This window comes from Bufo gargarizans, chromosome 2 (assembly GCF_014858855.1).
Source record: "Bufo gargarizans isolate SCDJY-AF-19 chromosome 2, ASM1485885v1, whole genome shotgun sequence".
NCBI classification, from domain to species: Eukaryota; Metazoa; Chordata; class Amphibia; order Anura; family Bufonidae; genus Bufo; species Bufo gargarizans.
In genome coordinates this window covers 438,532,189-438,558,553 of record NC_058081.1, presented here as the reverse complement: position 1 = coordinate 438,558,553, position 26,365 = coordinate 438,532,189, and positions in this window count along the sequence as shown.

Below are 26,365 nucleotides of genomic sequence, written 5' to 3'. Positions count from 1 at the left end.
TTGAACTGGAGCAGCATACAATAAATCCTCCCCCCCCCCCCCAAAAAAAAAAGAGACCAAGCTCTGTGTTGAGGGTAAATCAGAATCTCTCATTACTGAGGGCTACCCGCCCGTATTTAGGCAGGTCCCCATCTGGTGGACACTCTCCTAGGGGGACCAGATGGAGGACTGTGACACAGGACAGATTACCAGCAATTCAGGATACACAGACACAATACATCCCCACAATGCATCCTGGTTTCCTCCTCTCTGCCCTGGAGACAACCGAGGAGTAATCCAATTATCTCTCAGGACAAAGGGACATCGCCAAAGGGGGGGACAACCATTACAGTAAACATAGACATTTAACATATCCCCAGATAGCTCAGGTCTGAGTGCATATTATTAGGAGCAATTCAATTATCTCTCAGGACAAAGGGAAATCGCCATTGTACACGTGGGGACAAAAGGACAGAAATCACTATTCAAACATACAATGTCACAACCATTACAGTAAACACAGACATTTAACATATCCCCAGATAGCTCAGGTCTAAGTGCATTTTATTAGGTGAATGGCACTCAGACTACACGAATACAATTGCCATGGAGCCAAAGTCTTAAACATAGTCTTTCGTTATCCGAATGGGCTCCATGGCATAGCTATCTGGAATATCACTGTTCCAATAAGGCAAGTACCAAATTACCCAGCTTTCATGTCTTTGCAGGGGAAAATCAAACGTTTCAACATGGGGCCATAGTCTAAAGGGAGCAGGTGGGCAACCAGGCTTCTCCAATGCAATGTGGCGAGATTGGTCTTGTCACAGTGACACATAACAGATTTGCAAAAATAGGTTCTCTCGGGAAGGTGAAAAATGATTGTCAGGAAGGTGTTTAAATAAATTTGTAAGATCATCCAGTTTTCACACTGACCTTTAGGCATAATGATATGTCAAGAGTTGCTGATTTGTACAAGTAACTTTTCAGCAGTCATCTCATTATCATTACAGACAGGATTACAATGACAGATGTCACCACTTTCCAGATAACACAGAATCCACAATTCCCAATAGGTGATGGTCACAGCCTCTCTTCTAACCTCTGCACAGGACACAGAACATGCCTAAAAATATCTCCCATAGAAGCAAGACTTGAAATATTTTAGGCCTAGTGGCCGGTTTAAAAACTGCGTGATTTTAGGATTTTAAAAAAATACATAGAAAAATGTAAAAAAAAATCATCCCAAAAAAATAAAAATAAAATATTTTTGAAATGAAACTTGATTTAAACAATAGGTAATTTTCTGGTAACACAATCCCTTTAATCAGTGGTTCCACAGAGTAACAGTTCTGCTTAGCAGTTACCATTGAAGCTCTGTGTGATGTCTTCATTGCGAGCAAGTGGGGATTAAAATATTAAAACTCTCATACAGAAATTCTTGTGTTCTCCATGGTCACACAAAGTGCATATTTTGCAAGAGCTCCTTCCTGGCCAATTATTACATGGGAAGGCAGCTTGGCATGGGCATTCATGCTGAGAAGCTGCTAAGACATCACTTTAAACTGAAGACATTTTTAAGCTTTGCCTTTTGTTAGCTGATCATTTGGTTGTCACAGATGCACAGTCTATTTACTAGTTGTTTGTCATGAGACATAGTAATTGTGGTGTGGGAGTCCAGTATGGTAATAATGATCTAGCAAAAAAGTAATATTCATAGTTTGAAATCTGTTGCTTTATTCTTATGAATCAAGTCAGCTACAGCTTCTGAAACCTAAGGTAAGTTTAAGGCTGGGACTCTTTAGTAATCCTGTAGCTGGTGTAAACTTAGGCGGTCTAGACCTACACCAAAGTTCTCACAATGGCTCAGGTTGATGGTAAATTTGGTGCATAGCTAGACACTTTTGTCTAACTTTGTGCTATCTGTTTGCTGGTTTAGTTTGCAACATAAATTTAAACCAAAATTGTAGAGCAATTCTAATGCAAAATGTCTTAGGTGCAAAATTTGACTTTTCTGCCCATTCAAAGCCATATAAAATTTTTTGAGTCGTTTGAAAAAAGAAAGCTGAATTTTAATGACTTTCTCATCCCAACTAGGCTATGTATTCTATCTGTTTTGACATTTTCAATATCTGAAATAAACATATCTAATCACAATCAAAAGCTCCATATGAATAGTACAGTAAATTAGTTTTTCTTTACAGAAAAAAAGAATCAGAGAATCATAGAACGGCTGAAAAACATTTGGTGCCTACATTATTCAAGCTGTGAGAAGCTTCCATTTCAGCAGATGGAGCCAACCGCAAGAAGAAATTGCAGACACATTTTGGCAGTTGTTTGAATACTTGTCTGGGGACGGAGATGAAGAATTTCAAAGCCACTCAAAATATTCCTTTTGTTTTGGATGTGGAGGAGTCACAATGATGGGAAGTTTCATGTCTCCAATGTAGAAAATACAGGTGCCTTCTTCTGTAATAGATTCTGGTTAGATGCCAAAAAAGGAACATAACAGAATATTACATTTTAAACAAATGGAATCAGCAGCCTCGTAACCATGGACCTGTTGGAGCTGTAAGAGAAATCACTGCCATGAAAGTGCAGTTTCCAAACTGTTGTGTGTCAGCAATTGCTCTAGCAGAACACCTTATTTTTATGACTCGAGATTTCTTTTTGTTTTCTGTTATAAAGACATATCTCCACTCAACTGAAGTATTAAACATTCCTAATCCAAGCCATTAAACTTGCTAAATTTGTGTCAATTACTTTAAGGGGTTGTTCCATGAATAACAATCTACAGTTTTCACACCAGCACCTGGATCTGAATAGTTTAGTAATTGCATGTAATTAAAAATGTATCATAGCTACTGTTATTCAATGACATCTATATGTATAGTGCCACCTGCTGTTTGTTCTTTTTCTAATTTCTTTGGATGCTCACTGTGACGGAAGCACGTGCTCAGTTCCATCCTTCATCTGCCAGCAGCTGCAGCAGAAAGGACACATCCCTGAGAAAAAACACCTTCCCTAAGCTGACAGCTTGAAATAAATCTAGCAGAACAATTGGAGCAAAGAATGGGGAGATCTTTGGTTCCATGTGAGGTGCAGGGCAGGTTCTAGCTTTGTTAGAAATGTAAAAATGAGAATCTATGATTCTCATTTTTACATTAATCATGGCATAACCCCTTTAAGTTTAAACTGAACTGTTATCTAATGTTGCAACAACAATTGGTTGGCTTACTTTGAACCAAAATATTAATGTAATTTTAGTACATGTTGTCAAGTCTTATAGCATGCCACTCCTTTGCGCCAAGCCACATGACTTGTCAAGTTGGAAAACGGAAACAGGCGAGTGGATTATTCTTTTAAAAACTTGATTCAACATTATGTGCCAAATGCTGGAGTATTTTCCAACAAGGTCTAAGCACAATCACAATTAAATGTGCTCACTTTTATTTTGTTTATGCCACAAATGTGCAGTATTTCTTCAGAGAAGCTTCGCTCACGTAGAATTTCTTATCAGGCTTTACAAAGAGGTAATATCTAAAATGAGTTCTCTATCGAGGGAAAGATGGTTAATAGACATTGTGATGAGACCAATATGTCACGGGTGAAGTTTGCAGATAGCTGGAACTTATGAATAAAGGAGTGACTGGATTGATCCCAAACTAAGGAGCTTATAGGTGAGCCCTATAGAACCCTAAGCGCTCTCCCTGACTGCTATGTACAGTACAGACCAAAAGTTTGGACACACCTTCTCATTCAAAGAGTTTTCTTTATTTTCATGACTATGAAAATTGTAGATTCACACTGAAGGCATCAAAACTATGAATTAACACATGTGGAATTATATACATAACAAAAAAGTGTGAAACAACTGAAAATATGTCATATTCTAGGTTCTTCAAAGTAGCCACCTTTTGCTTTGATTACTGCTTTGCACACTCTTGGCATTCTCTTGATGAGCTTCAAAAGGTAGTCACCTGAAATGGTTTTCACTTCACAGGTGTGCTCTGTCAGGTTTAATAAGTGGGATTTCTTGCCTTATAAATGGGGTTGGGACCATCAGTTGCGTTGTGGAGAAGTCAGGTGGATACACAGCTGATAGTCCTACTGAATAGACTGTTAGAATTTGTATTATGGCAAGAAAAAATCAGCTAAGTAAATAAAAACGAGTGGCCATCATTACTTTAAGAAATGAAGGTCAGTCCGTCTGAAAAATTGGGAAAACTTTGAAAGTGTCCCCAAGTGCAGTCACAAAAACCATAAAGCGCTACAAAGAAACTGGCTCACATGCGGACCACCCCAGGAAAGGAAGACCAAGAGTCACCTCTGCTGTGGAGGATAAGTTCATCCGGGTCACCAGCCTCAGAAATCTCAGGTTAACAGCAGCTCAGATTAGAGACCAGGTCAATGCCACACAGAGTTCTAGCAGCAGACACATCTCTAGAACAACTGTTAAGAGGAGACTGTGTGAATCAGGCCTTCATGGTAGAATATCTGCTAGGAAACCACTGCTAAGGACAGGCAACAAGCAGAAGAGACGTGTTTGGGCTAAAGAACACAAGGAATGGACATTAGACCAGTGGAAATCTGTGCTTTGGTCTGATGAGTCCAAATTTTAGATCTTTGGTTTCAACCACCGTGTCTTTGTGCGATGCAGAAAAGGTGAACAGATGGACTCTACATGCCTGGTTCCCACTGTGAAGCATGGGGGAGGAGGTGTGATGGTGTGGGGGTGCTTTGCTGGTGACACTGTTGGAGATTTATTCAAAATTGAAGGCATACTGAATCAGCATGGCTACCACAACATCTTGCAGAGGCATGCTATTCCATCCGGTTTGCGTTTAGTTGGACCATCATTTATTTTTCAACAGGACAATGACCCCAAACACACCTTCAGGCTGTGTAAGAGCTATTTGACCATGAAGGAGAGTGATGGGGTGCTGCGCCAGATGACCTGGCCTCCACAGTCACCAGACCTGAACCCAATCGAGATGGTTTGGGATGAGCTGGACCGCAGAGTGAAGGCAAAAGGGCCAACCAGTGCTAAGCATCTCTGGGAACTCCTTCAAGACTGTTGGAAGACCATTTCAGGTGACTACCTCTTGAAGCTCATCAAGAGAATGCCAAGAGTGTGCAAAGCAGTAATCAAAGCAAAAGGTGGCTACTTTGAAGAACCTAGAATATTACATATTTTCAGTTGTTTCATACTTTTTTGTTATGTATATAATTCCACATGTGTTAATTCATAGTTTTGATGCCTTCAGTGTGAATCTACAATTTTCATAGTCATGAAAATAAAGAAAACTCTTTGAATGAGAAGGTGTGTCCAAACTTTTGGTCTGTACAATACATGCAAAGGTCTCGATGGTAGATGATTGCATGCCCATGTACCTAAGTCTGTGTGACACCTGAAAACCCTATAATAGTGACGGGACATGACCACCAGCTCCCTTAATACGGACAAAGTCAGGGTCACCTAGAATCAAGCCAGCAAGGAAACAGAATAAAGTAAAGGACTTATCTGAGCAAACAGCAGAAGCAGCCTCCAGCAGTGAACACTTCATCCAGGAGTAGTATAAACCACAAAGTGAGTCAGTATGGGAGGGAATATAAAGGAAGAAGATTAGTCTAAATAAGTGACACCTGGCAGAAGGAAAGGAGATGAGAAGTAAAACCAAAACAAAGAACATCATACAAGAGGTAGAGAAGAACGTCTGCCAGACCTTCTCACAGAACTGGCGGTGACACAATCTCACCACATTGCATTGGAGAAGCCTGGTTGCCCACCTGCTCCCTTTAGACCAATGTTGAAACACTTGATTTTCCCCTGCAAAGACATGAAAGCCGGGTAATTTGGTACTTGCCTTATTGGAACAGTGATACCACAGATTGCTATGCCATGGAGCCCATTCGGATAACGAAAGACTATGTGAAAGAATTTGGCTCCATGGCGATTCTACTGTATTTGTGTAGTCTGAGTGCCATTTACCTAATAATATGTACTCAGACCAGACCTGAGACCTGGGGATATGTTAAATGTCTGTGTTTACTGTAATGGTTGTGACATTGTATATGTGAATAGTGATTTCTGTCCTGTTGTCCCCACGTGTACAATGGCAATTTCCCTTTGTCCTGAGAGATAATTGAATTTCTCCTCGGTTGTCTCCAGGGCAGAGAGGAGGAAACCAGGATGCATTGTGGGGATGTATTGTGTCTGTGTATCCTGAATTGCTGCTTATCTGTCTTGTGTCCACCAGATGGGGACCTGCATAAATACGGGCGGGTAGCCCTCAGTAATGAGAGATTCTGATTTACCCTCAACACAGAGCTTGGTCTTGTTTTTTTGGGGGGGGGGATTTATTGTATGCTGTTCCAGTTTGACTGCTAGGAGTGTAAACCTTTCATATGGTTTTTCCTATTCGGCTGTATGCAGCATTCATATGGTTTCCAGTTCGGGAGATTGGTGTCTTTAGTAGCTGCCTTTGCATCTGGAAAGGGAATATCTCTTAAACGGTTTTTACCCCCTTTTATGCCCGGGGTGCCAGAACAGTCACTTTTTGTGATAACTTTGCAATGCTTTTACTTATCCAAGCCATTCTGAGAATGTTTTCTCATAACACTTCATAATTCACATTAGTGGTAAATTTGATTCAATAAGTGTTACCTTTATTTATAAAAAAAATGAGGAAACATTTGCTATTTTCTAAGTTTGAATTTCTCAGATTTTAAGACAGATAACGATACCTCATAAAATAGTTATTAAATAAAATTCACCATATGTCTACTTTATATTGGGATCAATTTGTAAATATCATTTTATTTTTTTAGGACATTCGAAGGCTTAGAATTTTAGAAGCATTTTTTCAAGAAATTTTCCAAAATTAACTTTAAGGACCAATTTAGGTTTGAAGTCACTTTAAGGGTCTTACATTAGTGTTGAATGAATCAAAGTTAGCGAACTTGAGCTGAACCCGAATTTCAGGAAAAATTTGATTCCGCACAAATCCGAATTTCCTCATGCTTTGTGATAACGAGTCATTTTCTTCCTAAAATGGAGGCTACACGTGTTACAAAGTGAAAGTAAGAATCCCGGGAATGCAAGCTCATCCATAATACCGTGCAGCCAGCCAATCCATAGATAGCCATCCCCTATGTCACAGCCCTATAAAAGTCTTATCCTGAGCAGTCTCCGCCATTTAACTGTGAGCTAAACATAGGGAGAGAAGTGTCAAGCACTAGGGACAATGTTTCAGAAAGCTTTTAATTATAGACTATTGGATATGGAGAGTGTGGGGACAGTGTAGACAGATCGTAGGGAGAGTTTTTAGACATTGTAGTGAGAGCATAGGGAGACTGCACGGACAGTATAGGCCGTGTATGATTGCCTTGTGCATCTTGTTCACTTGCTGCGCCATTCACAAAATCTGTTCTGTTATACATAGACTTATTGTGCATCAGACTCTTTTTCAAGAGGCAGTCTAATATATAGATGGATTTGTCTAGTACATTTTCTGTACCATTAATACCTAATCTGTTATGTTATACATAGACTTACTGGCCGCCAGACATATTGTCAGCAGGCGGTCTAATATAGAGGTGTGCTTATTTAGATAATTTGCTGCACCATTAAGACTTGCTCTACTTTTACACTTGTGCTGTTAATTCCGGTATTGAGATCCAGTTTGGTTTAACAGAAGGGATTAGCTAGGACTGTTGGTGGCCTGTATAATGATGATCACAGCCATATACGAGACCTGCCTGTCATACTGATGCACCGTTAAAGTTTTGCTACCAAAAAGGACTAACTATGCATGTTGCTGCAATGCACAGTGATGTACACTGAGATACACTATCCCTAAAGTTTAACTGTCTTAAGGCTACTTTCACACTACAGTTTAGTGTGGATCCGTCATGGATCGCCAGAAACTCTTCTGTTAAAATAATACAACCGCATGCATCCGTCATGAACGGATCTGGTTGTATTATGTCTTATATAGCCATGACGGATCGGTCATGAACACTATTAAAAGTCAATGGGGGACAGTTCCATTTGTGTCAGAGAAAACAGATCCATCCCCATTGACTTATATTGTGTGTCAGGACGGATCCATCTTGCTCCGCACCACATGCTTGCAGCATTTTTCTGTCCACGATGGGGACGCAACCAAACAGAATGAATGCATTTTAATGCATTTTGTTTCATTCAGTTTTGTCCCCTTTCACAATAAGTGGGGACAAAACTAGAGCGTTTTCTTCCGCTATCGAGATCCTATGACAGATCTCAATAGCGGATTTGAAAACGCTAGTTTGAAAGTAGCCTTAACGTGCTTTGTAACAACAAATTTCTTGGATAAAACTGGCGCATCGCTAGATTAAATAATAATAAAAACACTGATAAATAACCCTATTTTAGAAACTACACCCTTCAAGTTATTTTTTGTTTTAAATTGAAAGTTTTTTAAACCTTTAGGTGTTCCAAAGGAATTAAAGATTAACTAAACAATATTTAATATCAAGTCCCCAATGCCCTAAAAACACAATTTCTAATGTACAGTACTTTATTAATCAATTTTGTATTTTCCTTAGTCTTTTACGTCTCTAAAGCGCACCATTCATTGTGTGATTGAAACTCAGGAGTGTGAAATTTGTGAATGGAGTTGCAGCAGAGCAGGGAGTATGGGCAGGAGAATATATTTCTGCTCCTTCCCGTGCCATCTGGAGGATTACTATTGCCTGGCATAGCACATGGGTACTCTGTACCCATGTGCTATGTCAGGATTAGCTGAGCGGAGTGGGCTCCTGCCTGGGCCTCTTAAGAGCTAACATGTAGTTCTCTTAGTTTAGTGTTCAGAAGCCTGCTCTGCAAAGCTAACCCTGGCATAGTACATGGGTACAGAGTATCTATGTGCTATGTCATTTATTAGTAATCTTCCGAAGGGCACAGGCAGGAGCAGTCAGCGGTGTATGGAGAACTGAGTTTTCAGCTCACAGTGAATGATGCGCCTTAGGGATGTAAAAGAATAAGAAAAATACAAAATTGATTAATAAAGTACATTATAAATAGTTTTATTAGGCCATTATTGACATCATATAAAAAATTGTCACAAAGGTTTAGTTACCAGTCCTTAAGGGGTTGAAGCAAAATGGCGGTTAAACTTTGGGACAGATTTTGGGTTGGTTTTGGGACAGTTTTTTGGGAGCCATGAGTTATCCCTCCAGTAGAAAAACCCCAAAAGTAACTCCATTTTGGAAACTATACCCCTCAAGGAATTTATCAAGGGATGTAGTGCGTACTTTGACCTAACAGGCATTTTATAGAATTCAGAGACACTTGGCTCTGAGTAGAAAAAAAATATATTTTTTTTTTCGTCTGGAGGAAAGAAGGTTTGTACACAAACATAGAAGAGGATTCTTTACGGTAAGAGCAGTGAGACTATGGAACTCTCTGCCGGAGGAGGTGGTGATGGTGAGTACAATAAAGGAATTCAAGAGGGGCCTGGATGTATTTCTGGAGCGTAATAATATTACAGGCTATAGCTACTAGAGAGAGATCATTGATCCAGGGATTTATTCTGATTCCCTGATTGGAGTCGGAAAGGAATTTTTATTCCCCTAAAGTGAGGAAAATTGGCTTCTACCTCACAGTTTTTTTTTGCCTTCCTCTGGATCAACTTGCAGGATGACAGGCCGAACTGGATGGACAAATGTCTTTTTTCGGCCTATGTACTATGTTACTATGTTACTAATAAACTGTTTTAGCCCCAAATGTTTCATTTTCACAAGGGGTAACGAGAAAAAAACAGCATACAATTTTTTTAGATTTTACAGTCCCTGGTAGCCGGGCCCCTGCTGTATCCATCGGCATCATGGATAAACCCCTTCTATGCCGCAGTCCGCGCTGACCGGGACATAAAAGGGGTTTGTGTCGGGTGAGGGAGCACATCGAGTCCCTGCGCTGTTGTGGCGGGGACTCAATGTGTCAGAAGGCAGCCTGATGCCATGTAGAGGCTGCCCAATGCCTTGCACGGCATCGGGACCTGCCTTCTACCGGTGCTGAGGAGATCCAGCCTCAGGCTGGGTCTCCTAGGCAACCTGTTTGTGTACTACTCACTGTAGTACACGAACATGCAATGCATTACAATACAGATGTATTGTAATGCATTGCAGAAGGGATCAGACCCCCAAAAGTTAACATCAGAAATAAAAAAATTAATAAAAAACTTTAAAAAGTGTTTATTAATTTTATTACTTTATACATTTTATTAAAAAGTAAAAAAAAAGATTAAAAAAAAGCTCCTTTCCCCTTGTTTTATAATAAAAACAGAAAAAAACACACATATTAGGTATTGCCGTGTTCGTAATGACCGGCTCTATAAATATATCACATGATCCACCCTGTCCAATAAGCACCATAAAAAAAAACTGTGTAAAAAAAAAAGCCATTTTTGTCACCTTACATCACAAAAAGTGCAACACCAAGCGATAAAATAGGCGTATGTCCTACAAAATGGTATCAATAAAACCGTCACCTCATCCCGCAAAAAATTTGCTCCTACCTAAGACAATCACCCCCAAAAAATAAAAAAAATTAAGCTCTTAGAACATGGAGACACTAAAACATAATTTTTTGGTTTCAAAACTGGTATTATTGTGCTAAAGTGAAATACATACAAAAATATTTACATATTAGGTATCACCACGTCTGTAACAACCAGCTCTATAAAAATATCACACGACCTAACCCCTCAGATGAACACCATAAAAAAAAACTGTGTAAAAAAAAGCCATTTTTGTCACCTTACATCACAAAAATTGCAACACCAAGCGGTCAAAAGGCATATACCCCCCAAAATAGTACCAATCAAACCGTCACCTCATCTTGCAAAAAATGAGTCCTTACCTAAGACAATTGGTCGAAAAATAAAAAAGCTATGACTCTCCGACTATGGATACACTAAAATATCATTATTTTGGTTTAAAAAATGCTATTATTGTGTAAAACTTAAATAAATAAGAAAAAGTAGACATATTAGGGATTGCCACGTCTGTAACGATCTGCTCTATAAAAAAGTCACATGACCTAATCCCTCAGGTAAATGCTGTAAAAATAAATAAATAAAAACTGCACCAAAACAACAAATTTTTGGTCACCTTACCCCACAAAGTGTAATAATGAATTATCAAAAAATCATATGTACCAAAAAATGGTACCAAACGTCAACTCTTCCTGCAAAACAGAGCCCCTGCACAAGATGATCGGCAGAAAAATAAATAAAAAATAGGGTGTTCAAAATATGGAGATACAAAAACCAAACATTTTGTTTTCAAAAATGCTTTATTATGTAAAACTGAAACAAACATAATAGAAAGTAGACATATTTGATATAATTGCATCCGTAACAACCTGCTCTATAAAAATAGCCCATGATCAAACGTGTCAGATGAATGTTGTTAAAAATAAAAAATAAAAACGGTGACAAAACATACATTTTTTGGTTACCTTGCCTCACAAAAAATGTAATATAGAGCAATTAAAAATCATATGTACCCAAAAATAGTACCAACAAAACTGTAATTTTATCCCGTAGTTTCCAAAATGTGGTCACTTTTTTTGAGTTTCTACTGTATGGGTGCATCACGGGGGCTTCAAATGGGATATGGCATCTAAAAATCTGTTCAGCTAAATCTGCCTTCCAAAAACCATATGGCATTCCTTTCCTACTGCGCCCTGCCGTGTGCCTGTACAGCAGTTTACAATCACATGTGGGGTGTTTCTGTAAACTGCAGAATGAGCGCAATAGATATAGGGCCAGATTTATCATGACTCTGACAGCTGACTCCAGTTTAACATATGGCTAAAGTCAGTTTTAGCCAAGTCAGATTTATGATCGGCCCTTTAAGACTGTAATAAATGTGGTTTGACGGTAGCAGTTTATCCGTCAGTAAGCAGCTTTACAAAAGTCGCACATCTTTATGAAAAAGTTGCACGTTTTTATGAAAAAGTTGCATGTTCTATTAAAAAGTCTCATAAGATAAGCATGGTCCTCACTGGAGTGAAATTGCGACTTTTTTGAGACTTTTTAAATAGTCCCAATAGTAAATCTGTCTAGAGATTCATTTACATAAGAAAACACGCCCACTTTCAGAAAACTGGCGAGCATAGTGCAGAGCAGAAAAAAGTCGCAAATTTGTGCACAGTTTTAGCGTTTGGGACTTTTTTGGGGACTTTTTCACTCCATTATTCTGACCTGAGCTAATGATAAATCTGGCCCATACAGTTTTGTTTGGCTGTTGACCTATTTTTTGCAAGTGTAAATGGCTTGATGAGGAGAAATACACTTTTTAACTTTTTTAATACTTGTTTTCAAGTATATACTTTTTATTTGCGTCCCATTATGTGACTTTTGAAGGTCTGATCCCTGTTTCAATGCAGTACAATGCATGCTCTATCCCATTCATCCCAATGCATGTCCCAATTTATTGTCTATGGGGACAAAACTGAACAAACCAGAACAAAGTGCACCAGAATGTATTCCATTCTGTTTTGTTGCGTCCCCGTGCCAGACAAAAAACACTACAAGTAGTGTTTTTATGTGCGTCATGGGATACTGATCAATATCCGGAATGAAACACAATGTAAGTCAATGGTGCCTTTACGTTTTTTTCGGACACGAAATAAAAACTGATCTTGACTTACAATGGTTTTCGTGCCGGATTCATCTTGTTCATTTTGTAGATAATACAACCAAATACCTTCTAAACAGATGCTGACAGTTGTATTATTGACCAGATGGGTTTTTTGCTGATCCCCTGATGGATCCAGCAAAAACGAAAATGTGGAAGTAGCCTAAGAGATCATTTTTTATAACATATTCCGGTTACACATTTTGAGCAACTGTGCCACTACTGTAGTGTAATGAACATACAACTTTGCAGTAACATATTACTGCTCAATTATGTTATGTCACATTTTGTTCTATATTAGCTATAAGTAACTCACAAGGGGTACTGCTGAAACTGCTGAACACATTTTATAATGCTTTTTTTCCCCCTGTTTTGTTTTTATTGGGGGAAAAATGTCATTTTCCATGTTCACAGCTAAAATGCTAAAACATTCTGTGAAAAACCTGTGGAGTCCAAATACCCTTAGATGTATTCCTCAAGTTGTGTAGTTTCCAATAATGATGTCACTGTGGTTTTCCTTGTACGAGCTCTACAAATGCAACATGACACCTGAAAACCATTTCATTATACTTAATGGGGCTGGCGGGCTGCATCTGGCAGTGCCGGATCCAGAGAAATCCGGCAGGCTTTTCTCTGACGGAACAGCCTGCAGGAATCGATGCCACAGATGTGAAAGTAGCAAAAGGCATCATGCACACATCCGATTCTATATTTTTGGTCTGCAAACAGTGGATCTGCAGATCATGATTTTCTCACTCCTATCAATATAAATTAATGACTATTCTCATCAACAATGTGGACAAAAATAGGATATATTAACCACTTCAACCCCGCTAGCTTAAACCTCCTTAATGACCAGGTGTCACGAGGGTGTCAAGAGCCACGCCTGACTCCGTTGTACCCGGGGTCAGGAGGTCGCAGCGGTTGGCTGCACGCCCTATGTCAGATAGGGAAGTTTCCTTATTGTAGCTTTCTGGGTTTGCTTTACAAACCCTTTTGGCTCACTCAGGGATCCGTAGCTCCTTCTCTCAGCTGTTCCTTGTCCAGCACTCCCAATCCTCCTTATATTCCCCTCTCACACTTCTCTGGTTGCCAGATATAATGTAATGACCGGCAACACGCACAGGGAGGAAAACAGGGAAAGCCCTGCCCAAGGGAGAGGGAAAGGTGGTGACCCCTAACTCACCTTGCAGCTGGCACCTGACTGCCCTGACGTCCCTAGACGGGTTCCTCACCCGTGCGGCGATCACGTGCCTAAACCCTGGCTTTCCCTGAAATGAGCCCTAGATAATGAACGGGCCGGTGGGATCGCTAGTCCTCACCACTGCACTAAGAGGGAAACACCAGGGAGAGGACAGACAAACACAGACAAACACAAACACCCAGGTGGACGGCAACAATTGTCCACAAAGGTCCAACAGGGATCCGGAGGGTAGCGTTCTAAGGCAACACTCAGAGAACGCAGCAACACAGCTCCAGTGGGTCAGAATAGATGTCCAGGCAGGAAGCTCTATATCTGGCAACCAGAGAAGTGTGAGAGGGGAATATAAGGAGGATTGGGAGTGCTGGACAAGGAACAGCTGAGAGAAGGAGCTACGGATCCCTGAGTGAGCCAAAAGGGTTTGTAAAGCAAACCCAGAAAGCTACAATAAGGAAACTTCCCTATCTGACATAGAGCGTGCAGCCAACCGCTGCGACCTCCTGACCCCGGGTACAACGGAGTCAGGCGTGGCTCTTGACACCCTCGTGACACCAGGCCACTTTTGACACTTCTGCACTACACTACTTTCACCGTTTATTGCTCGGTCATGCAACTTACCACCAAAATGAATTTTACCTCCTTTTCTTCTCACTAATAGAGCTTTCATTTGGTGGTATTTCATTGCTGCTGACATTTTTACATTTTTTTGTTATTAATCGAAATTTAACGATTTTTTTGCCCAAAAATGCAATTTTTCACTTTCAGTTGTAAAATTTTGCAAAAAAACCGACATCCATATATAAATTTTTCGCTAAATTTATTGTTCTACATGTCTTTGATAAAAAAAAATGTTTGGGCAAAAAAAAATGGTTTGGGTAAAAGTTATAGCGTTTACAAACTATGGTACAAAAATGTGAATTTCCGCTTTTTGAAGCAGCTCTGACTTTCTGAGCACCTGTCATGTTTCCTGACAGTACAAACACCCCACAAATGACCCCATTTCGGAAAGTAGACACCCTAAGGTATTCACTGATGGGCATAGTGAGTTCATAGAACTTTTTATTTTTTGTCACAAGTTAGCGGAAAATGATGATTTTTTTTTTCTTACAAAGTCTCATATTCCACTAACTTGTGACAAAAAATGAAAACTTCAATGAACTCACTATGCCCATCACAAAATACCTTGGGGTGTCTTCTTTCCAAAATGGGGTCACTTGTGGGGTAGTTATACTGCCCTGGCATTTTAGGGGCCCAGATGCGTGAGAAGTAGTTTGAAATCAAAATCTTATAAAAAATGACCTGTGAAATCCGAAAGGTGCTCTTTGGAATGTGTGCCCCTTTGCCCACCTAGACGGCAAAAAAGTGTCACACATGTGGTATCGCCGTACTCAGGAGAGGTTGGGGAATGTGTTTTGGGGTGTCATTTTACATATACCCATGCTGGGTGAGAGAAATATCTTGGCAAAAGACAACTTTTCCCATTTCTTTATACAAAGTTGGCACGTGACCAAGATATTTCTCTCACCTAGCATGGGTATATGTAAAATGACACCCCAAAAACACATTGCCCAACTTCTCCTGAGTACGGTGATACCACATGTGTGACACTTTTTTGCAGCCTAGATGCGCAAAGCAGCCCAAATTCCTTTTAGGAGGGCATTTTTAGACATTTAGATCCCAGACTTCTTCTCACGCTTTAGGGCCCCTAAAAATCCAGGGCAGTATAAATACCCCACATGTGACCCCATTTTGGAAAGAAGACACCCCAAGGTATTCAATGAGGTGCAGGGCGAGTTCATAGAATTTTATTATTTTTTTTGGCACAAGTTAGCGGAAATTGATTTTTGTTTTTGTTTTTTCTTACAAAGTCTCCCTTTCCGCTAACTTGGGACAAAAATTTAAATCTTTCATGGACTTAATATGCCCCTCAGCGAATACCTTGGGGTGTCTTCTTTCCGAAATGGGGTCACATGTGGGGTATTTATACTGCCCTGGCATTTTAGGGGCCCTAAAGCGTGAGAAGAAGTCTGGAATATAAATATCTAAAAAAATTTACGCATTTGGATTCCGTGAGGTGTATGATGAGTTCATGTGAGATTTTATTTTTTGACACAAGTTAGTGGAATATGAAATAAAAAATGAATAAAAAATGTCTGCTAACTTGGGCCAAAAAAATGTCTGAATGGAGCCTTACAGGGGGTGATCAATGACAGGGGGGTGATCAGGGAGTCTATATGGGGTGATCACCCCCTTGTCATTGATCACCCCCCTGTAAGGCTCCATTCAGACGTCTATCTGTGTTTTGCGGATCCGATCCATGTATCCGTAGATCCGTAAAAATCATACGGACGTCTGAATGGAGCCTTACAGGGGGATGATCAATGACAGGGGGGTGATCAATGACAGGGGGGTGATCAGGAAGTCTATATGGGTGATCACCCCCTTGTCATTGATCACCCCCCTGTAAGGCTCCATTCAGACGTCCATATGTGTTTTGCGGATCCGATCCATGTATCCGTGGATCCGTAAAAATCATACGGACGTCTGAATGGAGCCTTACAGGGGGGTGATCAATGACAGGGGGATGATCAATGACGGGGGAGTGATCAGGGAGTCTATATGAAGTGATCAGGGGTTCATAAGGGGTTAATAAGTGACGGGGGGTGTAGTGTAGTGTAGTGGTGTTTGGTGCTAATTTACACAGCTACCTGTGTCCTCTGGTGGTCGATCCAAACAAAAGGGACCACCAGAGGACCAGGTAGCAGGTATATTAGACGCTGTTATCAAAACAGCGTCTAATATACCTGTTAGGGGTTAAAAAAATCGCATCTCCAGCCTGCCAGTGAACGATCGCCGCTGGCAGGCTGGAGATCCATTCGCTTACCTTCCGATCCTGTGAACGCGCGCACCTGTGTGCGCGCGTTCACAGGAAATCTCGGCTATCGCGAGATGACGCGCCGATGCGTCGTTGAGCGCACAGCTGCCGTCTCCGGACCGCGAATCTGCGTTAGGCGGTCCGGAGGCGGTTAATTAATAAATGAATGTAAAACAGAAGTGTCAACTGTCAGAGGTACATCAAGAAGGTGAAGTACAACAGGGTTGATCACATGTACGCAGGGGCGTAGCTATAGGGGGTGCAGCGGTAGCAGTCGCTACCGGGCCCAGGAGCCTGAGGGGGCCCAAAGACTCTTGTGCCCTTGTGCCGCATAAGAAGACACCAGTATTATAGAAAGTGCATGCAGGTCAAGTTACACCACTGGCTGGAAGGAAGTGGTTAGGTCAACAATCTGGCTAGGGGGGGTCTCAATTTTTGCCTCAGGCAGCAAGAAGGCTATGTGCCTCCCTGCCCCTAGCCACAAAGTACTGAGCAAAGTGGGGCCCAAGCTGAACTCTTGCACCAGGGCCCATGAGCCTTTAGCTACGCCCCTGCATGTACGTCTATACAGTGGGTAGATATAAGAAGACAACACTAGACTATTCCTCTGATTTCTACAGTGCTGAGGACTATATAAATAAATATTAAACACCAATGAAAAAAGGGGCCCAAAATATACAAACTACCACATAAAATAAACCATACACTCCTATACAGAAATTATACAATACACTGACCATATATAGAAAAATATATTTTATTCAGTTTATATTAAATGGTGGAAAATTTCACACGTTAAAACAGAGACACCCCTGCTAATATATCTATAATGTCAAAATAGAATATATTAAATATAAGCAACAAGCCAGCCATAGGGGTAGATAGGTAATACCTACAATATAATTATATAAAGTGAGGCTATAGAATAAACATTAAAGGGCATCACCCATGACTAATGTAAAAAATGAATAACAGATATCATGTAGTACATGTAAGTTTGCTTCCAACAAAGCTAGAACCAACCCTGTACCTCACATGGATCCAGAGATCTCCCCGTTCATTGTTCTGCTATATTTATATCAAATGGCTGGGTATATAGATAGTTGTAATTACAACTATATTAGCGATTTATTGGATAGATGTATAATCACATAAGATGCTGGATCTGTCGATTTCAGGCAGATTTGAGGTATATATAAATAACAAGTAGTTTTATTTAACTCACTAAAAATAGTCTTTTGGACTATATGTTGACCTGCTTGTACAGGTGATCAGTCTGTACAGAGGTATTCCTTTAAAATAAAATAAAATAAAATAAAATTGTGCACATTAAAACTGCTGGTGTTGTCAGTATTTTTGTTCAGTTCCAGAGTTAAGTCTCTACGGCCGTATGTACTGAGAAAGAGTCTTACCCCGTCAGTAGCAAGTCTCCGGGGAGATTCTGTGTGTGTAGTGTCCCAATAAGCAGGTGATGGTCCGGTCCTGGATGGCGTTGGTGCGCACGTGGTATGATGCTCCCTCGGCGTCTCTCTCCGCTGCGGCGTCCTGGATCCCTGCTTCCGCTTCCTGTGCCTCACGTGATTCGGGGGGTGGTCTCTCACGTGATCGGAGAATCGACTTTGTTGTTCCGGTCGGCTCCGTGTGTATATAGTAAAATCCTTATGTAGGTTATCGGCTAGGAACTTTCTTTATACAGTCTTCTCAACTGACTCCGATATTCTAAGCCCGTATACTGTCTCTACCAAACGCGTTTCGGTGCTCACTTGCACCTTCATCAGCAGCCACCACTGATGAAGGTGCAAGTGAGCACCGAAACGCGTTTGGTAGAGACAGTATACGGGCTTAGAATATCGGAGTCAGTTGAGAAGACTGTATAAAGAAAGTTCCTAGCCGATAACCTACATAAGGATTTTACTATATACACACGGAGCCGACCGGAACAACAAAGTCGATTCTCCGATCACGTGAGAGACCACCCCCCGAATCACGTGAGGCACAGGAAGCGGAAGCAGGGATCCAGGACGCCGCAGCGGAGAGAGACGCCGAGGGAGCATCATACCACGTGCGCACCAACGCCATCCAGGACCGGACCATCGCCTGCTTATTGGGACACTACACACACAGAATCTCCCCGGAGACTTGCTACTGACGGGGTAAGACTCTTTCTCAGTACATACGGCCGTAGAGACTTAACTCTGGAACTGAACAAAAATACTGACAACACCAGCAGTTTTAATGTGCACAATTTTATTTTATTTTATTTTATTTTAAAGGAATACCTCTGTACAGACTGATCACCTGTACAAGCAGGTCAACATATAGTCCAAAAGACTATTTTTAGTGAGTTAAATAAAACTACTTGTTATTTATATATACCTCAAATCTGCCTGAAATCGACAGATCCAGCATCTTATGTGATTATACATCTATCCAATAAATCGCTAATATAGTTGTAATTACAACTATCTATATACCCAGCCATTTGAGTGCCCTCCATTATTTTTCCTTTTCTGATACATATATATAACTGGCAATAGGTACTGCCATTTGGAGAGAGCACCAACCCGTGTATTGTGGACAGTCGAGCCTCTGTGACCTTTTATCTATATTTATATCAAGCTAATAGCTAAAGGGGTGTGTCTTTTCTGCTGCAGCTAAGTGGGCGTGTCTCAACTCTCGCTATCACAGCTCAGGAGGCAGTTGAAGGATGAAATTGAGCATGTGTGGCCTTCTCAGTGGGCAGGTCAAAGAAATAACACAAAAATAAACAGCAGGTGGCGCTATACAGATATTATTATTAATACAGATATAAAATTTTTAATTACATGCAATTACAAAAGTATTCAGATCCAGGTGCTGCTTTGAAAACTGTAGAATATTTTTTTTGGGTGGGACAACCCATTTAAGCATATTTTTTCTCTATATGGTAAAATGTATAATTTCTCTACAGTAGTGTATAAATATATATTAGTAGTAGCAGTAGTATTATCACTAGACTGATAGACTGGCTACATCTGAATTACAAAATCCAACATTTCACTCTGTATCCTGTCACAGGAACCATATATGGTTCAGGTTTGTATGCATGTTATGCAAAATAGATAACAATTCTATAATGTAACTCTAGGCCTCACATTTGACATTTATTTTCTAAATCACTATAACATATAAAGACTAGCTGTAACACTGAAAGGAAATTTGTTTTTGCTCACTGCGTCAGTTTTAAGTCGTCGATTTAGAAAGCAGAACAGATATGTAAAAACACAGTGAAATGCCTCTGTGTCAGCATGGCTAATATTACCTCTAGAGTGTGGTATGAGGTTTGAATAAACCAGAATAAATATTATCCCAAGATAACCCAATGCTTGCATTTAGCCTGTGTGTATTTTACATTTTTCATTCAAAGTTTTGTTTTAAATATTCGCTGACTCTTTGAATGTTTATGGCTACATACGGTTTCTTAGATTCAATTTCAATAATTATACTTTAGCGAAAAGTATTTGTTTAAATGACCTTATTTTTGCTTATTTGTAATGATGATACTTTGTAAAACAAAAAAAAAGTTCTCACATTACCATTCTTGCGCCCAGACACATTTCCCAATATTTATACTGGGCACAGGCACTCAAAGGGGAGGAGGGCATAAGAATTAAAAAATTCAATGTTTTGTTTGGGGTTTTTTTTAAATAAAAAGAAAATGGCAGCACCAGAGCTGCCAAGAACAACAGAAAAAAAAAGGAAATTAATGTTGCTTTGCCTATGAGAGACTATGGTGCCATGTGTTTCTAGGATATGATTGAATACATTCCTTCAGAGGGAAATAACTCCAGTACATTAGTGGGTGGCTTTATTAGTAAAAGTAAAACTAGAAACCGTGCACTGTTCATACTCATCAGAGAATCTTTCAGACGTCATAAAGAATATTGTAATCAATGATCAGTGATAGGGATAGGTGTAGCATTTAATCTCCAGTGCCTAACAGAGCCCAAAGGACCCTACACCTCATAAGAATTTACCATTCACAAGGTAGGTCTGCATTGGGGCTCAGGTTCTTCAAGTTCCGCCTGTGCGGGTGGCCCGGATAAGTCATTGTTTAGTGAGAAAAGAAGGCCTTCTTACCAGCAGGATTGATGTGCAAAAATGGTTTGTCATACTAGCCAGGCATGGACTACTGGTTCTATTGGCCACTGCCGAGAACTCCCAAATACAGGTATTTAGGCAGATTAGGCAATTATGCCGTGAATGTCACATTATTATGACCACTGGCTAATATTAAGAGTAACCACTGTGTGCAGCATGGACAGCAGCTAGACAGGCTGGGAGTAACTCAATAAGGTCTTAGTAGGTTGATACAGGTATCTGGAGCCAGTGGCATGCCTAAGGTGTTTGGCACCTGGGGCGGGTCCTTTCTCTGGCACCCTCCCACCCATCAATACCCCCTCACAGTAGTATTGCCCTCATTGTACAACCTATATATATATATATCGTGCAAGGATTTTTTAAGTCAGTTTTTATATTTGTGTTGGCGTAATATGTGCCAAACTTATCAAAGTTCACATGTATGATAAATTCGGTTAATCTTTAAAATTTGGCATTTCTTGCAAGTTTTTGATGCTATAATTCTGGAGTGCAGGGCTTGATAAATTCCCCAGGATAGAAAGTGTATTTATACATACACACATGATAGTCTATCTCCTCTTAAAAGAAGAAACAATGCTGCAGCCTCAGAAGCATCCAATTCACCAAACCAGAGATCTCTCCACATGCCAGAAAGAACAGAGAGAAGCAAGTCTTTGCATGTGTGTCCACCTGCCAAAAATGGCAGCTACGTGTTACAAAGTGAAAGTAAGAACCCGGGAACGTTATATTAACCATAATGCCGAGCAGCCAGCTAATTAGCAGATAGAAATCTCCTGTGATGTCAAAGCCCTATAAAAAGCCTAATCCCGCCTGGTCTCTGCCATTTTACTGTGAACTGGGCATAGGGAGAAATGTGACAAGCCGTATTGACAGTGTTTTACCAATTCTTTAATGGTAAAATATTGGACAGGGACAGTTCATGGACAGTGTAGGATTGTAGGGAGAGTTTTTAGACACTGTAGGGAGAGCATAGGGAGACTGCAGGCTGAGTGTAAAGGCCTGTGCATCTTGTTTACCTTCTGCGCCATTCATACTTAAACTGTTCTGTTATACATGCGCTTACTGACATAGTCTCCACAGGCAGTCTAAAATAAAGGCACATGTACCTAGTTCATCTGCTGCGCTATCAATAATTAACCTGTTCAGTTATACATAGACTTACTGTGCATCAGACTCTTTGTCAACAGGCAATGTAATATATAGGCACATATTTCGAGTCTATCTGCTGCGCCATTCATACTTCATCTGTTACATTGCTGATCAGGAGCATACACAGAAGTCACTGGGCCCTATAGCAAGAATCAAAATTGGGCCCCCATGCCCTATTCATAGCCCCTCCCTTCCAAAAAGTTAGGGATATTTGGCTTTATCATGACATATACAGTGGCGCCCAGGGATTTCACTGCACTTACTATTATCCCTGGGCGCCGCTCCGTTCTCCCGTTATGTCCTCCGGTATGTTTGGGGACTTGGTTATAGTAGGCGGAGTCTGCCCTTGTTCTACTGGACGTCTCCTTCTCCTAGGTTGTAGCGCTGGCCAATCGCATCTCAAAGCTCACAGCCTGGGAGAAAAAACCTCCCAGGCTGTGAGCTGTGCGATGCGATTGGCCAGCGCTGCAGCCTAGGAGAAGGAGACGCCTAGCAGAACAAGGGCAGACTCTGCCTACTATAACCAAGTCCCTGAACATACCAGAGGACATAACGGGAGAATGGAGCGGCGCCCAGGGATAATAGTAAGTGCAGTGAGATCCCTGGGTGCCGCTGTATATGTCATGATACTTAGTTCACAATGTTTGGAACAATGAAAGGTCCTCTTTAGTGGAAGCATGCAATGGTGATATACTCATCTCAAACAATTTATTGAAACAAATGCCCACAGTGGTGGGTATACCCCCACAAAAAATGTCTCAACAACTTGTCATGTGGCTTTAAGCATCAATTACAGCTTGATAATGACATCTCATGTTGTTCACAAGTCGACTTATTGTCAGCTGAGGCATGGCATCCCATTCTTCTTGAAGAGCAGCTTTCGGGTCATAGAGGTTCTGGGGTACAGAGTTACAAGCCTTTACATGGTGATCCCATAGGTTTTCAATAGGATTCAGGTCTGGAGAAAGTGCCGGCCACTCCATTTGAGGTACCCCAGTCTCTAGAAGCTATTCCCTAATGATAAAAACTTGATAAGCTGGGGCATTGATGTCCATGAAAATGAGATTAGGGTTTTGTTGTTCATGCAGAGGCACAATGACTGGATTAATGATCCTATTCAAGTAGTATGTCACTGTACCATTCACAAAGTGTAGGGCAGTAAGGGGCTGATGCATAGCACTCTCCTTGATGTCTCCAACATTGTTTCTATTCAGCGTGAATCAACTTCCATCAGTAAACAGCACTGAGGGTCACTGGTCCCTCGTCCAGGGTAGATGCTCCTTGGCCCACGCAGGACAATGACGCCTGTGCCTGGTGGTGTGGTCAGGTACCCTTGTAGGTTGTCTAGCATGCAGACCGCGCTGATATAAACGGTTTCGAAAGGTATGACGTGACACTTGGGTGCCTCTCAGCTCCCTTAAATGTGTATGGAGTTGTGTGGCATTCATCATCCGGTTCCGCAGGGCATTGTTCACAATAAAGCAGTCATGAGTGTGGGATGTGGCCAAAGGATGTCCACTCCTATACCTTTCTGTGACTTTTACAGTCTCTCTGTATATCTGTTGCAACCTGCTGATGAAACTCTGTGACACTCTAAGCTCAGTGGTCACTTCCATCTGAGAACAACCTGTTTGAAGCCCCACAATGGCGAGGTTGATCAATTGTTAGGTATAATTTTGGTCTCATGATGTCAAAATGTGAATGGCATGATGAGGAGGACTGTTTAAATACCAATTCTAATTGAACTAGGACATTTTTAGGCAATTCATAGATCAAACACCTGCTGTGAATTGTAAAGCACCCTGGTGAAGCTCCCTGTTAGAGACAAACAAGTTGTGCAAAAAGTACTGAAACATTAAACAGTTGTATATCTGCATTCAAAGGTTTAGAGAAGGTCACATAAAGTTCACAAAAAGTTAGGGATTTTTTTTTTGTTGGTGAAATTTATTAAAAACATAAAAAGTTCACGCTACAGTGATATTATATTATGAAAGTAAGACATTTATGTAGAAGCATGCAATGTTCATTTCCTCATCTCAAATATTTTATTGAAACAAAATCCAACAGTGGTGGATATACACCTACAAAAAATATGAATGTCTCAAAAATTTGTCACGAGGCATTGAGCATCAATTACAGCTTGATGATGACGACGTATCATGCTGTTCACAAGTCGACTTATTGTCTGCCAAAGCATGGCATCCCTCTCTTATTGATAGGCGGCCCTCAGATCATAGAGATTCTAGGGTACAGAGTTACAAGCTTCCACACGACAACTCAGCTGATCCCATAGATTTTCAATGGGATTCAGGTCTAGAGAAAGTCCAGGCCACTCCATTTGAGGTACCCCAGTCTCCAGCAGCCATTCCCTAATGATGCAACCTCGATGAGCTGGCCATTGTCGTCCATGAAGATGAAATTAGGCCTGTGTTGTTCATAATGACTGGATTAATGATGTTATTCAAGTACACTGAACAAATATATAAACGCAAAACTTTTAGTTTTGCTCCCATTTTGCAGCTGAACTCAAAGATCTGAAACATTTTCTACATACACAAAAGACCCATTACTCTCAAATATTATTCATAAATCTGTCTAAATCTGTGTTAGTGAGCACTTCTCCTTTGCCAAGATAATCCATCCAACCTCACAGGTGTGGATTAGACAGCATGAATATTGCACAGGTATGCCTTAGACTGCTCACAATAAAAGTCTACTCTGAAATGTGTAGTTTGATGACACAGCACAATATCACAGATGTCACAACGTTTGAGGGAGCATGCAATTGGCATGCTGACTGCAGCAATGTCTACCAGAGCTGTTGCCCGTGCAATGAATGTTCAGTTCTCTACCATAAGCTGTCTCCAAAGGCGTTTCAGAGAATTTGGCAGTACATTCAACCGGCCTCACAACTGCAGACCACGTTTAACCACACCAGCCCAGGACCTCCACATCCAGCATGTTCACCTCCATGATCATCTGAGACCAGCCACCCGGATAGCTGCAGCAACAATCGGTTTGCATAGCCAAAGAATTTCTGCGCAAACTGTCAGAAACCGTCTCAGGGAAGCTCATCTGCATGCTCGTCATCCTTATCGGGGTCTGGACCTGATTGCACTTTGTCATCGTAACCTACTTGAGTGGGAAAATGCTCACATTCAATGGAGTCTGGCACGTTGGAGAGGCATTCTATTCATGGATGAGCCCCGGTTTTCACTGTTCATAGATGGCAGACAGCGTGTGTCGTCGTGTGGGTGAGCAGCTTGCTGACGTCAACGTTGTGGATCGAGTGGCCCATAGTGGTGGTGGGGTTATGGTATGGGCAGGCAACAAACACAGGTGCATTTTATTGATGGCATTTTGAATGCACAGAGATACCGTGACGAGATCCTGAGGCCCATTGTTGTGCCATTCATCCACGACCATCACCTCATGTTGCAGAATGATAATGCACGGCCCCATATTGCAAGGATCTGTACGCAATTCCTGGAAGCTGAAAACATCCCAGCTCTTGCATGGCTAGCATACTCACCAGACATGTCACCCATTGAGCATGTTTGGGATGCTCTGGATTTGACAGCATGTTCCAGTTCCTGCCAATATTCAGCAACTTCACACAACTATTGAAAAGGAGTGGACCAACATTCCACAGGCCACAATCAACAACCTGATCAACTCTATGCAAGGGAGATGTGTTGCACTGCATGAGGCAAATGGTGGCCACACGAGATACTGACTGGTTTTCTGACCCATAGCCCCAACCCCCAGTAAGGCAAAACTGGGCACATTTCAGAGTGGCCTTTAATTGTGGGCAGTCTAAGGCTACTTTCACACTAGCGATCGTGGCTCCAACTGTGAGTTCCGTTTGAAGGCACTCACAAGTGGCCCCGAACGCATCCGTACTGCCCTAATGCATTCTGAATGGATGCGGATCCGCTCAGAATGCATCAGTCTGGCACCATCTGTCCTCCACTCCTCTCAGCAGGCGGACACCCGAACGCTGCTTGCAGCGTTCGGGTGTCCGCGTGGCCATGCGGAGGCAAACGGATCCGTCCAGACTTACAATATAAGTCAATGGGGATGGATCCATTTGAAGTTGACACAATATGGCTCAATTTTCAAACGGATCCGTCCCCCATTGACTTTCAGTGTAAAGTCTGGACGGATCCGTTTGAGCAACTTTCACACTTAGAATTTTTTTTAAACTATAATGCAGACGGATCCATTCTGAACGGATCCCATCGTCTGCATTATAGGAGCGGATCCGTCTGTGCAGACACCAGACGGATACGCTCTGAACGTAAGTGTGAAAGTAGCCTAAGGCACATATGTCCAAT